The following is a 19939-nucleotide window of genomic DNA, read 5'->3' on the forward strand; positions in this document are numbered from 1 at the left end:
TGAACATGCAGCCTAACACCTTCTGATTTCTCACAAGTCAAAAGAGACTCTAGCTACGCCAAGGTCCTTTGCTGAATCAACTTTTCTTCACAGGGTGTTCTGCATGTATCAAACTCCCTCATCCTTGGAACGTACTATGTATGCTATCGGGCCTAAGCCTATTCTAAAATCCTGCAGTGTAGCAGGAAAAACTGTGCTTTGGTCCCAGTAGGAATGCAAGCCTCCTTTCTCCTGTAGGTATGGGGTCCTTGGGTAAGAGTTCCTAGAGGAAGGCGAAGCAGATTGTGTTTCTTAGTGTAGCTCCAATGAGGGCAATGAGGCAGACTTCCATAGCATGTAGGACGTGAGGGAACACAATTCCTGGACCTGTGGGAGCGCTGCGGACATCTAGCTTTCCCAAGGAAGAGTGCAGTGTGTTGCCCTACCCTCTGAATACATAGACTGACTGGGAAAGGCTACTAGGCCTCGATGTTTCTTAGAAGGGCAGAGGAGCCTGCTGGTACTCACTGTATTTGGAGGCAAAAGGGTGCCTACACAGGGTGCTACGTGTCTAGAAAAGTGAAGAAACGTTAAAGTAAAGCAGAACTGCGAATACGACCGAATGGAAACTGCTAAGCGCTTTCGTTTCAGCAGGGCTTTACAGGCCTTAGCTTGAGGCAAGTACTCACGTCAAGTTTCCCTGTAGCTCTAGAGCATGACAGGAGGAGCTCCCACACATGCTATGGAAGCACCGTGTTTCCTTAGAGAAAACTCCTTTTCTTTCCAGAGGGCTGCCTACAGAGAATAGAGGCCAGTCGAAAAAGTGTTATTTAGGGATCTTCAGGCTAGCATGGATAGAGATTTAAAATGGGAAAGCAAGGCTTGTGCCATCAGGTCTTCTATTCCGCTGAACATGCAGCCGAAACCCTTCTGATTTCTAACAAGTCAAAAGAGACTCTAGCTACACCCTTGTCCCTTGCTGAATCAACTTTCCTTCACGGGGTGTTCTGCATGTATCGAACGCCCTCATCCTTGGAAAGTTCTATGTATGCTATCAGGCCTAAGCCTATTTTAAAGCCCTGCAGTGTACCAGGAAAAACTGTGCTTTGGTTGCAGTAGGAATGCAAGCCTCCTTTCTCCTGTAGGTATGGGGTCCTTGGGTAAGAGTTCCTAGAGGACGGCGAAGCAGATTGTGTTTCGTAGTGTAGCTCCAATGAGGGCAATGAGGCAGACTTCCAAGGCATGTAGGACGTGCGAGAAGAGAATCCCTGGAGCTGTTGAAGAGCTGAGTCCACCTAGCTTCCTAAGGAAGGGTGCAGCGAGTTGCCCTACACTCTGAATACATAGAGTTACTGGGAAAGGCTTTTAGGTCTGGATGTTTCCTGGAAGGGCAAAGGAGACTGCTGGTACTCACTGTATTTGCAAGAAAAAGGGTGCATACGCGAGGGTGCCTGGTGTCAGGAAAAGTGAAGAAACCTTAAAGTAGAGCAGAACTGCGAATACGACCTAATGGAACCTGCTAAGCGCTTTCGCTTCAGCAGGGCTTTTCAGGCCTTAGCTTGAGGCAAGTACTGACGGCAAGTTTCCCTGTAGCTCTAGAGCATGACAGGTGGAGCTCCCCCACACGCTATGGAAGCACCGTGTTTCCTTAGAGAAAACGCCTTTGCTTTCCAGATGGCTCCCTACAGTGACTAGACGCCAGTCAAAAACAGTGTTTTTTAGGTATCTTCAGTGCAACGTGGATAGAGGTTTTCAACTGGGAAAGCAAGGTTTGTGCCATCAGGTATTCTTTTCCGGTGAACATGCAGCCTAACACCTTCTGATTTCTCACAAGTCAAAAGAGACTCTAGCTACGCCAAGGTCCTTTGCTGAATCAACTTTTCTTCACAGGGTGTTCTGCATGTATCAAACTCCCTCATCCTTGGAACGTTCTATGTATGCTATCGGGCCTAAGCCTATTCTAAAATCCTGCAGTGTAGCAGGAAAAACTGTGCTTTGGTTCCAGTAGGAATGCAAGCCTCCTTTCTCCTGTAGGTATGGGGTCCTTGGGTAAGAGTTCCTAGAGGAAGGCGAAGCAGATTGTGTTTCTTAGTGTAGCTCCAATGAGGGCAATGAGGCAGACTTCCATAGCATGTAGGACGTGAGGGAACACAATTCCTGGACCTGTGGGAGCGCTGCGGACATCTAGCTTTCCCAAGGAAGAGTGCAGTGTGTTGCCCTACCCTCTGAATACATAGACTGACTGGGAAAGGCTACTAGGCCTGGATGTTTCTTAGAAGGGCAGAGGAGCCTGCTGGTACTCACTGTATTTGGAGGCAAAAGGGTGCCTACACAGGGTGCTACGTGTCTAGAAAAGTGAAGAAACGTTAAAGTAAAGCAGAACTGCGAATACGACCGAATGGAAACTGCTAAGCGCTTTCGTTTCAGCAGGGCTTTACAGGCCTTAGCTTGAGGCAAGTACTCACGTCAAGTTTCCCTGTAGCTCTAGAGCATGACAGGAGGAGCTCCCACACATGCTATGGAAGCACCGTGTTTCCTTAGAGAAAACTCCTTTTCTTTCCAGAGGGCTGCCTACAGAGAATAGAGGCCAGTCGAAAAAGTGTTATTTAGGGATCTTCAGGCTAGCATGGATAGAGATTTAAAATGGGAAAGCAAGGCTTGTGCCATCAGGTCTTCTATTCCGCTGAACATGCAGCCGAAACCCTTCTGATTTCTAACAAGTCAAAAGAGACTCTAGCTACACCCTTGTCCCTTGCTGAATCAACTTTCCTTCACGGGGTGTTCTGCATGTATCGAACGCCCTCATCCTTGGAAAGTTCTATGTATGCTATCAGGCCTAAGCCTATTTTAAAGCCCTGCAGTGTACCAGGAAAAACTGTGCTTTGGTTGCAGTAGGAATGCAAGCCTCCTTTCTCCTGTAGGTATGGGGTCCTTGGGTAAGAGTTCCTAGAGGACGGCGAAGCAGATTGTGTTTCGTAGTGTAGCTCCAATGAGGGCAATGAGGCAGACTTCCAAGGCATGTAGGACGTGCGAGAAGAGAATCCCTGGAGCTGTTGAAGAGCTGAGTCCACCTAGCTTCCTAAGGAAGGGTGCAGCGAGTTGCCCTACACTCTGAATACATAGAGTTACTGGGAAAGGCTTTTATGTCTGGATGTTTCCTGGAAGGGCAAAGGAGACTGCTGGTACTCACTGTATTTGCAAGAAAAAGGGTGCATACGCGAGGGTGCCTGGTGTCAGGAAAAGTGAAGAAACCTTAAAGTAGAGCAGAACTGCGAATACGACCTAATGGAACCTGCTAAGCGCTTTCGCTTCAGCAGGGCTTTTCAGGCCTTAGCTTGAGGCAAGTACTCACGGCAAGTTTCCCTGTAGCTCTAGAGCATGACAGGAGGAGCTCCCCCACACGCTATGGAAGCACCGTGTTTCCTTAGAGAAAACGCCTTTGCTTTCCAGAGGGCTCCCTACAGTGACTAGACGCCAGTCAAAAACAGTGTTATTTAGGTATCTTCTGTGCAGCGTGGATAGAGCTTTTCAACTGGGAAAGCAAGGTTTGTGCCATCAGGTATTCTTTTCCGGTGAACATGCAGCCTAACACCTTCTGATTTCTCACAAGTCAAAAGAGACTCTAGCTACGCCAAGGTCCTTTGCTGAATCAACTTTTCTTCACAGGGTGTTCTGCATGTATCAAACTCCCTCATCCTTGGAACGTTCTATGTATGCTATCGGGCCTAAGCCTATTCTAAAATCCTGCAGTGTAGCAGGAAAAACTGTGCTTTGGTTCCAGTAGGAATGCAAGCCTCCTTTCTCCTGTAGGTATGGGGCCCTTGGGTAAGAGTTCCTAGAGGAAGGCGAAGCAGATTGTGTTTCTTAGTGTAGCTCCAATGAGGGCAATGAGGCAGACTTCCATAGCATGTAGGACGTGAGAGAACACAATTCCTGGAGCTGTGGGAGCGCTGCGGACATCTAGCTTTCCCAAGGAAGAGTGCAGTGTGTTGCCCTACCCTCTGAATACATAGACTGACTGGGAAAGGCTACTAGGCCTGGATGTTTCTTAGAAGGGCAGAGGAGCCTGCTGGTACTCACTGTATTTGTAGGCAAAAGGGTGCCTACACAGGGTGCTACGTGTCTAGAAAAGTGAAGAAACGTTAAAGTAAAGCAGAACTGCGAATACGACCTAATGGAAACTGCTAAGCGCTTTCGTTTCAGCAGGGCTTTACAGGCCTTAGCTTGAGGCAAGTACTCACGTCAAGTTTCCCTGTAGCTCTAGAGCATGACAGGAGGAGCTCCCACACATGCTATGGAAGCACCGTGTTTCCTTAGAGAAAACTCCTTTTCTTTCCAGAGGGCTGCCTACAGAGAATAGAGGCCAGTCGAAAAAGTGTTATTTAGGGATCTTCAGGCTAGCATGGATAGAGATTTAAAATGGGAAAGCAAGGCTTGTGCCATCAGGTCTTCTATTCCGCTGAACATGCAGCCGAAACCCTTCTGATTTCTAACAAGTCAAAAGAGACTCTAGCTACACCCTTGTCCCTTGCTGAATCAACTTTCCTTCACGGGGTGTTCTGCATGTATCGAACGCCCTCATCCTTGGAAAGTTCTATGTATGCTATCAGGCCTAAGCCTATTTTAAAGCCCTGCAGTGTACCAGGAAAAACTGTGCTTTGGTTGCAGTAGGAATGCAAGCCTCCTTTCTCCTGTAGGTATGGGGTCCTTGGTAAGAGTTCCTAGAGGACGGCGAAGCAGATTGTGTTTCTTAGTGTAGCTCCAATGAGGGCAATGAGGCAGACTTCCAAGGCATGTAGGACGTGCGAGAAGAGAATCCCTGGAGCTGTTGAAGAGCTGAGTCCACCTAGCTTCCTAAGGAAGGGTGCAGCGAGTTGCCCTACACTCTGAATACATAGAGTTACTGGGAAAGGCTTTTATGTCTGGATGTTTCCTGGAAGGGCAAAGGAGACTGCTGGTACTCACTGTATTTGCAAGAAAAAGGGTGCATACGCGAGGGTGCCTGGTGTCAGGAAAAGTGAAGAAACCTTAAAGTAGAGCAGAACTGCGAATACGACCTAATGGAACCTGCTAAGCGCTTTCGCTTCAGCAGGGCTTTTCAGGCCTTAGCTTGAGGCAAGTACTCACAGCAAGTTTCCCTGTAGCTCTAGACCATGACAGGAGGAGCTCCCCCACACGCTATGGAAGCACCGTGTTTCCTTAGAGAAAACGCCTTTGCTTTCCAGAGGGCTCCCTACAGTGACTAGACGCCAGTCAAAAACAGTGTTTTTTAGGTATCTTCAGTGCAACGTGGATAGAGCTTTTCAACTGGGAAAGCAAGGTTTGTGCCATCAGGTATTCTTTTCCGGTGAACATGCAGCCTAACACCTTCTGATTTCTCACAAGTCAAAAGAGACTCTAGCTACACCAAGGTCCTTTGCTGAATCAACTTTTCTTCACAGGGTGTTCTGCATGTATCAAACTCCCTCATCCTTGGAACGTTCTATGTATGCTATCGGGCCTAAGCCTATTCTAAAATCCTGCAGTGTAGCAGGAAAAACTGTGCTTTGGTTCCAGTAGGAATGCAAGCCTCCTTTCTCCTGTAGGTATGGGGTCGTTGGGTAAGAGTTCCTACAGGAAGGCGAAGCAGATTGTGTTTCTTAGTGTAGCTCCAATGAGGGCAATGAGGCAGACTTCCATAGCATGTAGGACGTGAGAGAACACAATTCCTGGAGCTGTGGGAGCGCTGCGGACATCTAGCTTTCCCAAGGAAGAGTGCAGTGTGTTGCCCTACCCTCTGAATACATAGACTGACTGGGAAAGGCTACTAGGCCTGGATGTTTCTTAGAAGGGCAGAGGAGCCTGCTGGTACTCACTGTATTTGTAGGCAAAAGGGTGCCTACACAGGGTGCTACGTGTCTAGAAAAGTGAAGAAACGTTAAAGTAAAGCAGAACTGCGAATACGACCGAATGGAAACTGCTAAGCGCTTTCATTTCAGCAGGGCTTTACAGGCCTTAGCTTGAGGCAAGTACTCACGTCAAGTTTCCCTGTAGCTCTAGAGCATGACAGGAGGAGCTCCCACACATGCTATGGAAGCACCGTGTTTCCTTAGAGAAAACTCCTTTTCTTTCCAGAGGGCTGCCTACAGAGAATAGAGGCCAGTCGAAAAAGTGTTATTTAGGGATCTTCAGGCTAGCATGGATAGAGATTTAAAATGGGACAGCAAGGCTTGTGCCATCAGGTCTTCTATTCCGCTGAACATGCAGCCGAAACCCTTCTGATTTCTAACAAGTCAAAAGAGACTCTAGCTACACCCTTGTCCCTTGCTGAATCAACTTTCCTTCACGGGGTGTTCTGCATGTATCGAACGCCCTCATCCTTGGAAAGTTCTATGTATGCTATCAGGCCTAAGCCTATTTTAAAGCCCTGCAGTGTACCAGGAAAAACTGTGCTTTGGTTGCAGTAGGAATGCAAGCCTCCTTTCTCCTGTAGGTATGGGGTCCTTGGGTAAGAGTTCCTAGAGGACGGCGAAGCAGATTGTGTTTCTTAGTGTAGCTCCAATGAGGGCAATGAGGCAGACTTCCATGGCATGTAGGACGTGCGAGAACAGAATCCCTGGAGCTGTTGAAGAGCTGAGTCCACCTAGCTTCCTAAGGAAGGGTGCAGCGAGTTGCCCTACACTCTGAATACGTAGAGTTACTGGGAAAGGCTTTTATGTCTGGATGTTTCCTGGAAGGGCAAAGGAGACTGCTGGTACTCACTGTATTTGCAAGAAAAAGGGTGCCTACACGAGGGTGCCTGGTGTCAGGAAAAGTGAAGAAACCTTAAAGTAGAGCAGAACTGCGAATACGACCTAATGGAACCTGCTAAGCGCTTTCGCTTCAGCAGGGCTTTTCAGGCCTTAGCTTGAGGCAAGTACTCACGGCAAGTTTCCCTGTAGCTCTAGAGCATGACAGGAGGAGCTCCCCCACACGCTATGGAAGCACCGTGTTTCCTTAGAGAAAACGCCTTTGCTTTCCAGAGGGCTCCCTACAGTGACTAGACGCCAGTCAAAAACAGTGTTATTTAGGTAACTTCTGTGCAGCGTGGATAAAGCTTTTCAACTGGGAAAGCAAGGTTTGCGCCATCAAGTATTCTTTTCCGGTGAACATGCAGCCTAACACCTTCTGATTTCTCACAAGTCAAAAGAGACTCTAGCTACGCCAAGGTCCTTTGCTGAATCAACTTTTCTTCACAGGGTGTTCTGCATGTATCAAACTCCCTCATCCTTGGAACGTTCTATGTATGCTATCGGGCCTAAGCCTATTCTAAAATCCTGCAGTGTAGCAGGAAAAACTGTGCTTTGGTTCCAGTAGGAATGCAAGCCTCCTTTCTCCTGTAGGTATGGGGTCCTTGGGTAAGAGTTCCTAGAGGAAGGCGAAGCAGATTGTGTTTCTTAGTGTAGCTCCAATGAGGGCAATGAGGCAGACTTCCATAGCATGTAGGACGTGAGGGAACACAATTCCTGGACCTGTGGGAGCGCTGCGGACATCTAGCTTTCCCAAGGAAGAGTGCAGTGTGTTGCCCTACCCTCTGAATACATAGACTGACTGGGAAAGGCTACTAGGCCTGGATGTTTCTTAGAAGGGCAGAGGAGCCTGCTGGTACTCACTGTATTTGTAGGCAAAAGGGTGCCTACACAGGTTGCTACGTGTCTAGAAAAGTGAAGAAACGTTAAAGTAAAGCAGAACTGCGAATACGACCGAATGGAAACTGCTAAGCGCTTTCGTTTCAGCAGGGCTTTACAGGCCTTAGCTTGAGGCAAGTACTCACGTCAAGTTTCCCTGTAGCTCTAGAGCATGACAGGAGGAGCTCCCACACATGCTATGGAAGCACCGTGTTTCCTTAGAGAAAACTCCTTTTCTTTCCAGAGGGCTGCCTACAGAGAATAGAGGCCAGTCGAAAAAGTGTTATTTAGGGATCTTCAGGCTAGCATGGATAGAGATTTAAAATGGGAAAGCAAGGCTTGTGCCATCAGGTCTTCTATTCCGCTGAACATGCAGCCGAAACCCTTCTGATTTCTAACAAGTCAAAAGAGACTCTAGCTACACCCTTGTCCCTTGCTGAATCAACTTTCCTTCACGGGGTGTTCTGCATGTATCGAACGCCCTCATCCTTGGAAAGTTCTATGTATGCTATCAGGCCTAAGCCTATTTTAAAGCCCTGCAGTGTACCAGGAAAAACTGTGCTTTGGTTGCAGTAGGAATGCAAGCCTCCTTTCTCCTGTAGGTATGGGGTCCTTGGGTAAGAGTTCCTAGAGGACGGCGAAGCAGATTGTGTTTCTTAGTGTAGCTCCAATGAGGGCAATGAGGCAGACTTCCAAGGCATGTAGGACGTGCGAGAAGAGAATCCCTGGAGCTGTTGAAGAGCTGAGTCCACCTAGCTTCCTAAGGAAGGGTGCAGCGAGTTGCCCTACACTCTGAATACATAGAGTTACTGGGAAAGGCTTTTATGTCTGGATGTTTCCTGGAAGGGCAAAGGAGACTGCTGGTACTCACTGTATTTGCAAGAAAAAGGGTGCATACGCGAGGGTGCCTGGTGTCAGGAAAAGTGAAGGAACCTTAAAGTAGAGCAGAACTGCGAATACGACCTAATGGAACCTGCTAAGCGCTTTCGCTTCAGCAGGGCTTTTCAGGCCTTAGCTTGAGGCAAGTACTCACAGCAAGTTTCCCTGTAGCTCTAGACCATGACAGGAGGAGCTCCCCCACACGCTATGGAAGCACCGTGTTTCCTTAGAGAAAACGCCTTTGCTTTCCAGAGGGCTCCCTACAGTGACTAGACGCCAGTCAAAAACAGTGTTTTTTAGGTATCTTCAGTGCAACGTGGATAGAGCTTTTCAACTGGGAAAGCAAGGTTTGTGCCATCAGGTATTCTTTTCCGGTGAACATGCAGCCTAACACCTTCTGATTTCTCACAAGTCAAAAGAGACTCTAGCTACACCAAGGTCCTTTGCTGAATCAACTTTTCTTCACAGGGTGTTCTGCATGTATCAAACTCCCTCATCCTTGGAACGTTCTATGTATGCTATCGGGCCTAAACCTATTCTAAAATCCTGCAGTGTAGCAGGAAAAACTGTGCTTTGGTTCCAGTAGGAATGCAAGCCTCCTTTCTCCTGTAGGTATGGGGTCGTTGGGTAAGAGTTCCTACAGGAAGGCGAAGCAGATTGTGTTTCTTAGTGTAGCTCCAATGAGGGCAATGAGGCAGACTTCCATAGCATGTAGGACGTGAGAGAACACAATTCCTGGAGCTGTGGGAGCGCTGCGGACATCTAGCTTTCCCAAGGAAGAGTGCAGTGTGTTGCCCTACCCTCTGAATACATAGACTGACTGGGAAAGGCTACTAGGCCTGGATGTTTCTTAGAAGGGCAGAGGAGCCTGCTGGTACTCACTGTATTTGTAGGCAAAAGGGTGCCTACACAGGGTGCTACGTGTCTAGAGAAGTGAAGAAACGTTAAAGTAAAGCAGAACTGCGAATACGACCGAATGGAAACTGCTAAGCGCTTTCGTTTCAGCAGGGCTTTACAGGCCTTAGCTTGAGGCAAGTACTCACGTCAAGTTTCCCTGTAGCTCTAGAGCATGACAGGAGGAGCTCCCACACATGCTATGGAAGCACCGTGTTTCCTTAGAGAAAACTCCTTTTCTTTCCAGAGGGCTGCCTACAGAGAATAGAGGCCAGTCGAAAAAGTGTTATTTAGGGATCTTCAGGCTAGCATGGATAGAGATTTAAAATGGGACAGCAAGGCTTGTGCCATCAGGTCTTCTATTCCGCTGAACATGCAGCCGAAACCCTTCTGATTTCTAACAAGTCAAAAGAGACTCTAGCTACACACTTGTCCCTTGCTGAATCAACTTTCCTTCACGGGGTGTTCTGCATGTATCGAACGCCCTCATCCTTGGAAAGTTCTATGTATGCTATCAGGCCTAAGCCTATTTTAAAGCCCTGCAGTGTACCAGGAAAAACTGTGCTTTGGTTGCAGTAGGAATGCAAGCCTCCTTTCTCCTGTAGGTATGGGGTCCTTGGGTAAGAGTTCCTAGAGGACGGCGAAGCAGATTGTGTTTCTTAGTGTAGCTCCAATGAGGGCAATGAGGCAGACTTCCATGGCATGTAGGACGTGCGAGAACAGAATCCCTGGAGCTGTTGAAGAGCTGAGTCCACCTAGCTTCCTAAGGAAGGGTGCAGCGAGTTGCCCTACACTCTGAATACGTAGAGTTACTGGGAAAGGCTTTTATGTCTGGATGTTTCCTGGAAGGGCAAAGGAGACTGCTGGTACTCACTGTATTTGCAAGAAAAAGGGTGCCTACACGAGGGTGCCTGGTGTCAGGAAAAGTGAAGAAATCTTAAAGTAGAGCAGAACTGCGAATACGACCTAATGGAACCTGCTAAGCGCTTTCGCTTCAGCAGGGCTTTTCAGGCCTTAGCTTGAGGCAAGTACTCACGGCAAGTTTCCCTGTAGCTCTAGAGCATGACAGGAGGAGCTCCCCCACACGCTATGGAAGCACCGTGTTTCCTTAGAGAAAACGCCTTTGCTTTCCAGAGGGCTCCCTACAGTGACTAGACGCCAGTCAAAAACAGTGTTATTTAGGTAACTTCTGTGCAGCGTGGATAAAGCTTTTCAACTGGGAAAGCAAGGTTTGCACCATCAGGTATTCTTTTCCGGTGAACATGCAGCCTAACACCTTCTGATTTCTCACAAGTCAAAAGAGACTCTAGCTACGCCAAGGTCCTTTGCTGAATCAACTTTTCTTCACAGGGTGTTCTGCATGTATCAAACTCCCTCATCCTTGGAACGTTCTATGTATGCTATCGGGCCTAAGCCTATTCTAAAATCCTGCAGTGTAGCAGGAAAAACTGTGCTTTGGTTCCAGTAGGAATGCAAGCCTCCTTTCTCCTGTAGGTATGGGGTCCTTGGGTAAGAGTTCCTAGAGGAAGGCGAAGCAGATTGTGTTTCTTAGTGTAGCTCCAATGAGGGCAATGAGGCAGACTTCCATAGCATGTAGGACGTGAGGGAACACAATTCCTGGACCTGTGGGAGCGCTGCGGACATCTAGCTTTCCCAAGGAAGAGTGCAGTGTGTTGCCCTACCCTCTGAATACATAGACTGACTGGGAAAGGCTACTAGGCCTGGATGTTTCTTAGAAGGGCAGAGGAGCCTGCTGGTACTCACTGTATTTGTAGGCAAAAGGGTGCCTACACAGGGTGCTACGTGTCTAGAAAAGTGAAGAAACGTTAAAGTAAAGCAGAACTGCGAATACGACCGAATGGAAACTGCTAAGCGCTTTCGTTTCAGCAGGGCTTTACAGGCCTTAGCTTGAGGCAAGTACTCACGTCAAGTTTCCCTGTAGCTCTAGAGCATGACAGGAGGAGCTCCCACACATGCTATGGAAGCACCGTGTTTCCTTAGAGAAAACTCCTTTTCTTTCCAGAGGGCTGCCTACAGAGAATAGAGGCCAGTCGAAAAAGTGTTATTTAGGGATCTTCAGGCTAGCATGGATAGAGATTTAAAATGGGAAAGCAAGGCTTGTGCCATCAGGTCTTCTATTCCGCTGAACATGCAGCCGAAACCCTTCTGATTTCTAACAAGTCAAAAGAGACTCTAGCTACACCCTTGTCCCTTGCTGAATCAACTTTCCTTCACGGGGTGTTCTGCATGTATCGAACGCCCTCATCCTTGGAAAGTTCTATGTATGCTATCAGGCCTAAGCCTATTTTAAAGCCCTGCAGTGTACCAGGAAAAACTGTGCTTTGGTTGCAGTAGGAATGCAAGCTTCCTTTCTCCTGTAGGTATGGGGTCCTTGGGTAAGAGTTCCTAGAGGACGGCGAAGCAGATTGTGTTTCTTAGTGTAGCTCCAATGAGGGCAATGAGGCAGACTTCCATGGCATGTAGGACGTGCGAGAAGAGAATCCCTGGAGCTGTTGAAGAGCTGAGTCCACCTAGCTTCCTAAGGAAGGGTGCAGCGAGTTGCCCTACACTCTGAATACGTAGAGTTACTGGGAAAGGCTTTTATGTCTGGATGTTTCCTGGAAGGGCAAAGGAGACTGCTGGTACTCACTGTATTTGCAAGAAAAAGGGTGCCTACACGAGGGTGCCTGGTGTCAGGAAAAGTGAAGAAACCTTAAAGTAGAGCAGAACTGCGAATACGACCTAATGGAACCTGCTAAGCGCTTTCGCTTCAGCAGGGCTTTTCAGGCCTTAGCTTGAGGCAAGTACTCACGGCAAGTTTCCCTGTAGCTCTAGAGCATGACAGGAGGAGCTCCCCCACACGCTATGGAAGCACCGTGTTTCCTTAGAGAAAACGCCTTTGCTTTCCAGTGGGCTCCCTACAGTGACTAGACGCCAGTCAAAAACAGTGTTATTTAGGTATCTTCTGTGCAGCGTGGATAGAGCTTTTCAACTGGGAAAGCAAGGTTTGCGCCATCAGGTATTCTTTTCCGGTGAACATGCAGCCTAACACCTTCTGATTTCTCACAAGTCAAAAGAGACTCTAGCTACGCCAAGGTCCTTTGCTGAATCAACTTTTCTTCACAGGGTGTTCTGCATGTATCAAACTCCCTCATCCTTGGAACGTTCTATGTATGCTATCGGGCCTAAGCCTATTCTAAAATCCTGCAGTGTAGCAGGAAAAACTGTGCTTTGGTTCCAGTAGGAATGCAAGCCTCCTTTCTCCTGTAGGTATGGGGTCCTTGGGTAAGAGTTCCTAGAGGAAGGCGAAGCAGATTGTGTTTCTTAGTGTAGCTCCAATGAGGGCAATGAGGCAGACTTCCATAGCATGTAGGACGTGAGGGAACACAATTCCTGGACCTGTGGGAGCGCTGCGGACATCTAGCTTTCCCAAGGAAGAGTGCAGTGTGTTGCCCTACCCTCTGAATACATAGACTGACTGGGAAAGGCTACTAGGCCTGGATGTTTCTTAGAAGGGCAGAGGAGCCTGCTGGTACTCACTGTATTTGTAGGCAAAAGGGTGCCTACACAGGGTGCTACGTGTCTAGAAAAGTGAAGAAACGTTAAAGTAAAGCAGAACTGCGAATACGACCGAATGGAAACTGCTAAGCGCTTTCGTTTCAGCAGGGCTTTACAGGCCTTAGCTTGAGGCAAGTACTCACGTCAAGTTTCCCTGTAGCTCTAGAGCATGACAGGAGGAGCTCCCACACATGCTATGGAAGCACCTTGTTTCCTTAGAGAAAACTCCTTTTCTTTCCAGAGGGCTGCCTACAGAGAATAGAGGCCAGTCGAAAAAGTGTTATTTAGGGATCTTCAGGCTAGCATGGATAGAGATTTAAAATGGGAAAGCAAGGCTTGTGCCATCAGGTCTTCTATTCCGCTGAACATGCAGCCGAAACCCTTCTGATTTCTAACAAGTCAAAAGAGACTCTAGCTACACCCTTGTCCCTTGCTGAATCAACTTTCCTTCACGGGGTGTTCTGCATGTATCGAACGCCCTCATCCTTGGAAAGTTCTATGTATGCTATCAGGCCTAAGCCTATTTTAAAGCCCTGCAGTGTACCAGGAAAAACTGTGCTTTGGTTGCAGTAGGAATGCAAGCTTCCTTTCTCCTGTAGGTATGGGGTCCTTGGGTAAGAGTTCCTAGAGGACGGCGAAGCAGATTGTGTTTCTTAGTGTAGCTCCAATGAGGGCAATGAGGCAGACTTCCATGGCATGTAGGACGTGCGAGAACAGAATCCCTGGAGCTGTTGAAGAGCTGAGTCCACCTAGCTTCCTAAGGAAGGGTGCAGCGAGTTGCCCTACACTCTGAATACGTAGAGTTACTGGGAAAGGCTTTTATGTCTGGATGTTTCCTGGAAGGGCAAAGGAGACTGCTGGTACTCACTGTATTTGCAAGAAAAAGGGTGCCTACACGAGGGTGCCTGGTGTCAGGAAAAGTGAAGAAACCTTAAAGTAGAGCAGAACTGCGAATACGACCTAATGGAACCTGCTAAGCGCTTTCGCTTCAGCAGGGCTTTTCAGGCCTTAGCTTGAGGCAAGTACTCACGGCAAGTTTCCCTGTAGCTCTAGAGCATGACAGCAGGAGCTCCCCCACACGCTATGGAAGCACCGTGTTTCCTTAGAGAAAACGCCTTTGCTTTCCAGAGGGCTCCCTACAGTGACTAGACGCCAGTCAAAAACAGTGTTATTTAGGTATCTTCAGTGCAGCGTGGATAGAGCTTTTCAACTGGGAAAGCAAGGTTTGCGCCATCAGGTATTCTTTTCCGGTGAACATGCAGCCTAACACCTTCTGATTTCTCACAAGTCAAAAGAGACTCTAGCTACGCCAAGGTCCTTTGCTGAATCAACTTTTCTTCACAGGGTGTTCTGCATGTATCAAACTCCCTCATCCTTGGAACGTTCTATGTATGCTATCGGGCCTAAGCCTATTCTAAAATCCTGCAGTGTAGCAGGAAAAACTGTGCTTTGGTTCCAGTAGGAATGCAAGCCTCCTTTCTCCTGTAGGTATGGGGTCCTTGGGTAAGAGTTCCTAGAGGAAGGCGAAGCAGATTGTGTTTCTTAGTGTAGCTCCAATGAGGGCAATGAGGCAGACTTCCATAGCATGTAGGACGTGAGAGAACACAATTCCTGGAGCTGTGGGAGCGCTGCGGACATCTAGCTTTCCCAAGGAAGAGTGCAGTGTGTTGCCCTACCCTCTGAATACATAGACTGACTGGGAAAGGCTACTAGGCCTGGATGTTTCTTAGAAGGGCAGAGGAGCCTGCTGCTACTCACTGTATTTGTAGGCAAAAGGGTGCCTACACAGGGTGCTACGTGTCTAGAAAAGTGAAGAAACGTTAAAGTAAAGCAGAACTGCGAATACGACCGAATGGAAACTGCTAAGCTCTTTCGTTTCAGCAGGGCTTTACAGGCCTTAGCTTGAGGCAAGTACTCACGTCAAGTTTCCCTGTAGCTCTAGAGCATGACAGGAGGAGCTCCCACACATGCTATGGAAGCACCGTGTTTCCTTAGAGAAAACTCCTTTTCTTTCCAGAGGGCTGCCTACAGAGAATAGAGGCCAGTCGAAAAAGTGTTATTTAGGGATCTTCAGGCTAGCATGGATAGAGATTTAAAATGGGAAAGCAAGGCTTGTGCCATCAGGTCTTCTATTCCGCTGAACATGCAGCCGAAACCCTTCTGATTTCTAACAAGTCAAAAGAGACTCTAGCTACACCCTTGTCCCTTGCTGAATCAACTTTCCTTCACGGGGTGTTCTGCATGTATCGAACGCCCTCATCCTTGGGAAGTTCTATGTATGCTATCAGGCCTAAGCCTATTTTAAAGCCCTGCAGTGTACCAGGAAAAACTGTGCTTTGGTTGCAGTAGGAATGCAAGCCTCCTTTCTCCTGTAGGTATGGGGTCCTTGGGTAAGAGTTCCTAGAGGACGGCGAAGCAGATTGTGTTTCTTAGTGTAGCTCCAATGAGGGCAATGAGGCAGACTTCCATGGCATGTAGGACGTGCGAGAACAGAATCCCTGGAGCTGTTGAAGAGCTGAGTCCACCTAGCTTCCTAAGGAAGGGTGCAGCGAGTTGCCCTACACTCTGAATACGTAGAGTTACTGGGAAAGGCTTTTATGTCTGGATGTTTCCTGGAAGGGCAAAGGAGACTGCTGGTACTCACTGTATTTGCAAGAAAAAGGGTGCCTACACGAGGGTGCCTGGTGTCAGGAAAAGTGAAGAAACCTTAAAGTAGAGCAGAACTGCGAATACGACCTAATGGAACCTGCTAAGCGCTTTCGCTTCAGCAGGGCTTTTCAGGCCTTAGCTTGAGGCAAGTACTCACGGCAAGTTTCCCTGTAGCTCTAGAGCATGACAGGAGGAGCTCCCCCACACGCTATGGAAGCACCGTGTTTCCTTAGAGAAAACGCCTTTGCTTTCCAGAGGGCTCCCTACAGTGACTAGACGCCAGTCAAAAACAGTGTTATTTAGGTATCTTCTGTGCAGCGTGGATAGAGCTTTTCAACTGGGAAAGCAAGGTTTGTGCCATCAGGTATTCTTTTCCGGTGAACATGCAGCCTAACACCTTCTGATTTCTCACAAGTCAAAAGAGACTCTAGCTACGCCAAGGTCCTTTGCTGAATCAACTTTTCTTCACAGGGTGTTCTGCATGTATCAAACTCCCTCATCCTTGGAACGTTCTATGTATGCTATCGGGCCTAAGCCTATTCTAAAATCCTGCAGTGTAGCAGGAAAAACTGTGCTTTGGTTCCAGTAGGAATGCAAGCCTCCTTTCTCCTGTAGGTATGGGGTCCTTGGGTAAGAGTTCCTAGAGGAAGGCGAAGCAGATTGTGTTTCTTAGTGTAGCTCCAATGAGGGCAATGAGGCAGACTTCCATAGCATGTAGGACGTGAGAGAACACAATTCCTGGAGCTGTGGGAGCGCTGCGGACATCTAGCTTTCCCAAGGAAGAGTGCAGTGTGTTGCCCTACCCTCTGAATACATAGACTGACTGGGAAAGGCTACTAGGCCTGGATGTTTCTTAGAAGGGCAGAGGAGCCTGCTGGTACTCACTGTATTTGTAGGCAAAAGGGTGCCTACACAGGGTGCTACGTGTCTAGAAAAGTGAAGAAACGTTAAAGTAAAGCAGAACTGCGAATACGACCGAATGGAAACTGCTAAGCGCTTTCGTTTCAGCAGGGCTTTACAGGCCTTAGCTTGAGGCAAGTACTCACGTCAAGTTTCCCTGTAGCTCTAGAGCATGACAGGAGGAGCTCCCACACATGCTATGGAAGCACCATGTTTCCTTAGAGAAAACTCCTTTTCTTTCCAGAGGGCTGCCTACAGAGAATAGAGGCCAGTCGAAAAAGTGTTATTTAGGGATCTTCAGGCTAGCATGGATAGAGATTTAAAATGGGAAAGCAAGGCTTGTGCCATCAGGTCTTCTATTCCGCTGAACATGCAGCCGAAACCCTTCTGATTTCTAACAAGTCAAACGAGACTCTAGCTACACCCTTGTCCCTTGCTGAATCAACTTTCCTTCACGGGGTGTTCTGCATGTACCGAACGCCCTCATCCTTGGAAAGTTCTATGTATGCTATCAGGCCTAAGCCTATTTTAAAGCCCTGCAGTGTACCAGGAAAAACTGTGCTTTGGTTCCAGTAGGAATGCAAGCCTCCTTTCTCCTGTAGGTATGGGGTCCTTGGGTAAGAGTTCCTAGAGGAAGGCGAAGCAGATTGTGTTTCTTAGTGTAGCTCCAATGAGGGCAATGAGGCAGACTTCCATAGCATGTAGGACGTGAGAGAACACAATTCCTGGAGCTGTGGGAGCGCTGCGGACATCTAGCTTTCCCAAGGAAGAGTGCAGTGTGTTGCCCTACCCTCTGAATACATAGACTGACTGGGAAAGGCTACTAGGCCTGGATGTTTCTTAGAAGGGCAGAGGAGCCTGCTGGTACTCACTGTATTTGGAGGCAAAAGGGTGCCTACACAGGGTGCTACGTGTCTAGAAAAGTGAAGAAACGTTAAAGTAAAGCAGAACTGCGAATACGACCGAATGGAAACTGCTAAGCGCTTTCGTTTCAGCAGGGCTTTACAGGCCTTAGCTTGAGGCAAGTACTCACGTCAAGTTTCCCTGTAGCTCTAGAGCATGACAGGAGGAGCTCCCACACATGCTATGGAAGCACCGTGTTTCCTTAGAGAAAACTCCTTTTCTTTCCAGAGGGCTGCCTACAGAGAATAGAGGCCAGTCGAAAAAGTGTTATTTAGGGATCTTCAGGCTAGCATGGATAGAGATTTAAAATGGGAAAGCAAGGCTTGTGCCATCAGGTCTTCTATTCCGCTGAACATGCAGCCGAAACCCTTCTGATTTCTAACAAGTCAAAAGAGACTCTAGCTACACCCTTGTCCCTTGCTGAATCAACTTTCCTTCACGGGGTGTTCTGCATGTATCGAACGCCCTCATCCTTGGAAAGTTCTATGTATGCTATCAGGCCTAAGCCTATTTTAAAGCCCTGCAGTGTACCAGGAAAAACTGTGCTTTGGTTGCAGTAGGAATGCAAGCTTCCTTTCTCCTGTAGGTATGGGGTCCTTGGGTAAGAGTTCCTAGAGGACGGCGAAGCAGATTGTGTTTCTTAGTGTAGCTCCAATGAGGGCAATGAGGCAGACTTCCATGGCATGTAGGACGTGCGAGAAGAGAATCCCTGGAGCTGTTGAAGAGCTGAGTCCACCTAGCTTCCTAAGGAAGGGTGCAGCGAGTTGCCCTACACTCTGAATACGTAGAGTTACTGGGAAAGGCTTTTATGTCTGGATGTTTCCTGGAAGGGCAAAGGAGACTGCTGGTACTCACTGTATTTGCAAGAAAAAGGGTGCCTACACGAGGGTGGCTGGTGTCAGGAAAAGTGAAGAAACCTTAAAGTAGAGCAGAACTGCGAATACGACCTAATGGAACCTGCTAAGCGCTTTCGCTTCAGCAGGGCTTTTCAGGCCTTAGCTTGAGGCAAGTACTCACGGCAAGTTTCCCTGTAGCTCTAGAGCATGACAGGAGGAGCTCCCCCACACGCTATGGAAGCACCGTGTTTCCTTAGAGAAAACGCCTTTGCTTTCCAGAGGGCTCCCTACAGTGACTAGACGCCAGTCAAAAACAGTGTTATTTAGGTATCTTCTGTGCAGCGTGGATAGAGCTTTTCAACTGGGAAAGCAAGGTTTGTGCCATCAGGTATTCTTTTCCGGTGAACATGCAGCCTAACACCTTCTGATTTCTCACAAGTCAAAAGAGACTCTAGCTACGCCAAGGTCCTTTGCTGAATCAACTTTTCTTCACAGGGTGTTCTGCATGTATCAAACTCCCTCATCCTTGGAACGTTCTATGTATGCTATCGGGGCTAAGCCTATTCTAAAATCCTGCAGTGTAGCAGGAAAAACTGTGCTTTGGTTCCAGTAGGAATGCAAGCCTCCTTTCTCCTGTAGGTATGGGGTCCTTGGGTAAGAGTTCCTAGAGGAAGGCGAAGCAGATTGTGTTTCTTAGTGTAGCTCCAATGAGGGCAATGAGGCAGACTTCCATAGCATGTAGGACGTGAGAGAACACAATTCCTGGAGCTGTGGGAGCGCTGCGGACATCTAGCTTTCCCAAGGAAGAGTGCAGTGTGTTGCCCAACCCTCTGAATACATAGACTGACTGGGAAAGGCTACTAGGCCTGGATGTTTCTTAGAAGGGCAGAGGAGCCTGCTGGTACTCACTGTATTTGGAGGCAAAAGGGTGCCTACACAGGGTGCTACGTGTCTAGAAAAGTGAAGAAACGTTAAAGTAAAGCAGAACTGCGAATACGACCGAATGGAAACTGCTAAGCGCTTTCGTTTCAGCAGGGCTTTACAGGCCTTAGCTTGAGGCAAGTACTCACGTCAAGTTTCCCTGTAGCTCTAGAGCATGACAGGAGGAGCTCCCACACATGCTATGGAAGCACCGTGTTTCCTTAGAGAAAACTCCTTTTCTTTCCAGAGGGCTGCCTACAGAGAATAGAGGCCAGTCGAAAATGTGTTATTTAGGGATCTTCAGGCTAGCATGGATAGAGATTTAAAATGGGAAAGCAAGGCTTGTGCCATCAGGTCTTCTATTCCGCTGAACATGCAGCCGAAACCCTTCTGATTTCTAACAAGTCAAAAGAGACTCTAGCTACACCCTTGTCCCTTGCTGAATCAACTTTCCTTCACGGGGTGTTCTGCATGTATCGAACGCCCTCATCCTTGGAAAGTTCTATGTATGCTATCAGGCCTAAGCCTATTTTAAAGCCCTGCAGTTTACCAGGAAAAACTGTGCTTTGGTTGCAGTAGGAATGCAAGCCTCCTTTCTCCTGTAGGTATGGGGTCCTTGGGTAAGAGTTCCTAGAGGACGGCGAAGCAGATTGTGTTTCTTAGTGTAGCTCCAATGAGGGCAATGAGGCAGACTTCCAAGGCATGTAGGACGTGCGAGAAGAGAATCCCTGGAGCTGTTGAAGAGCTGAGTCCACCTAGCTTCCTAAGGAAGGG

This window comes from Eschrichtius robustus, chromosome 21 (assembly GCF_028021215.1).
Source record: "Eschrichtius robustus isolate mEscRob2 chromosome 21, mEscRob2.pri, whole genome shotgun sequence".
Taxonomy (NCBI): domain Eukaryota; kingdom Metazoa; phylum Chordata; class Mammalia; order Artiodactyla; family Eschrichtiidae; genus Eschrichtius; species Eschrichtius robustus.